This window comes from Macadamia integrifolia, chromosome 12 (genome assembly GCF_013358625.1).
Source record: "Macadamia integrifolia cultivar HAES 741 chromosome 12, SCU_Mint_v3, whole genome shotgun sequence".
Taxonomy (NCBI): Eukaryota; Viridiplantae; Streptophyta; class Magnoliopsida; order Proteales; family Proteaceae; genus Macadamia; species Macadamia integrifolia.
In genome coordinates this window covers 6,813,281-6,815,709 of record NC_056568.1, presented here as the reverse complement: position 1 = coordinate 6,815,709, position 2,429 = coordinate 6,813,281, and positions in this window count along the sequence as shown.

The following is a 2,429-nucleotide window of genomic DNA, read 5'->3' as shown; positions in this document are numbered from 1 at the left end:
TCATTTTTGCTATATCTGAACCAAACCTCTCCCCCACCCCCACCTTAGGGGTGTCAATGGTTCGGGTCGGTGCGGTTTCGGTCCGGTTCCACCGGTTTCGGTGTGAGTTTGGAAGTGACCAAAACCGACCCAATAAGGATTTATCGGTTTCGGTCCGGTGTCGGTTTCGGTGCGGTTTGGGTTCGGGTTGGTACCGGTTTGGATTTATTAGGTTCATTTCGGTTTGGATCGGTTTTTTAAACCGGTATGAAGCCATTAGGAAACAACCAAATGATGAATTGTTGAACTTCGATTTCTTAAATCGATTTGTAACCGGGTTGGTTTTGATTTTTGGTCTAGTTTGAATTCGATTTTCCATACAAATGTATACAAAACTATTCAAATTTTAATTTTTTTAATGAATTTTGGAGTGTTTCGGTTTCTTACCGGTTTGGTTTCGGTTTCGGTTTGGTTTCGGGTTCATCCGGTTTTCGGTGCGGTTCGGTTTGGTTTTGGGGTTACAATACTTGAAACCGAACCGAACCAATAAGGCTTCGGTTCGGTTCGGTCCGGGTTGTTATCGGTTCGGTCTGGCCGGTTTTACCGGTTGGGTTTAGGAATTGACACCCCTACCCCACCTCTTAAAAAAAAAATTTATAAAATAAAAAAATTTGTGAATCATTGAGATTGATTTGGATGATCTCTCTCCAAAACGCATATAATAAATCTGCAAGGCACGGGAGGAGACGTTCTCAGTTCTCAGTTCTCAGTTCTCACACCACATTAATTAGCAAAAAAGCCTGTACGATCGGGTTTAATAAAATAGGCAGATAGGGGTGTCCGTAGCAATAATTGAGAAGCCCACGGCCCACCCTATCCTTACTACCTCACATTCACAGATATCTAACAAATAGGAGTAAATTAGTATTACTGTAATGAAAAAACGTTTGTTTAAACTGATTTATTTTTGGTTTTGGTGACGATCTCCATCTTAGCTGGGTTCCATTCAATAGTAAAAGTGTGGTCCATCATCATCATAATTCATAGCTCAACACCAAACAAAAGATAAAGATGTACTTCTAATAATTCCCTTATTAATAATAATCATATTAGGTTATTACAAAAAACAATTTCAGAGCTGTTGAAACTTGGAAGCATTCTAAGGTTCCGTTTGGATTTTAGTCACGGAAACAGGTTCTGAGTTGTAATCCTTGTAAGATTCCCACGTACTTTCATGTCCTAACCTGTGTTTCTTTTTTTTCTCTGCTCATATCTACTCATACCTAACATTATTGAAGTAAGGAACGGCCTAGATATTTTATATATAATGATCAAAACTGTTAAACATAACACTCACGAAGGACATGTGTTGGTCGTGTGATAGAAGAGAAAGATCATGAAGCGTCAATGAGAAAGATTTTGTTTCTTATTTATTTAAGTCCTCTTTACATTCAATATTTTGGGCTCTTACGTATTTCTTTCTTACTTATAAGACAAGTAAGTAAGTAAGCTCTTTCATAAAATTTGGTTCTTACTTCTAAGACCTATACTTTTTTGAGATAGTTTGGTAAAAGAGGAATCCCCTCATCATTCTGATTTTAAATTAAGGTTAACATTAATTCGGCTGTATTTAGTTAAATCGAATGGTTTTCTTTTGGTCCTTCCCCTCAATGCGACAAACACAAAATACCAATTTAAAAAAAAAAAATATATATATATATATATATTTTTTTTTTTAAATTATATTTTGATAGGAAATTTTTCCTTACCCATATTAACAGGAATACCCACAAATTACTCCCTCTTATTTGCTGGAGGTTTGAAATATTTCTTAATATTTTTTTGGCGCCCATCCATGTGCATTGATAATCATTAATTAATTCCTTCACCATGGTTTGAGAAAAACTTGATTTTGTATTCTTTGAGTGTTTCAAATTTATTGGATAATATTATTCATATATTATATTTTTTTTTAAAATAAAAAACATACACTTATATTATTTTAAAGAAAAAAATTAAAATGTATATGAGATTTTCCCTTGTTTTATAATCTTCTATATCTTTTTTTTTTCTCTATCTTTTATTTTTATTTTTTCCTTCTAAGATTCTAATTTATTCAATATACCTTAAAAATAGAGAAAATTATAAAAGTTTAGAAAACTTGAAAATCATTAAAAAGAGTGAAAAATGCTAATGTACAATAAAATATCACATTATAATGAATTGCTAAAAGAATAAGATTCTAATTATTGCTATCGAATAAGTCATAACGTTTAATATTAACCAAGACAAATAATAACACTTGATAGATCAGTTATCAATATCGTTTCAGGAGTAAAACCCTATACAAAATATATATTTTCTAAAAAATAAAGACAAATATGATGCATCCATAACCATGCCAATACCATACTTTACCCCTCCCACCAACAACACCCCCCCCCACAAAA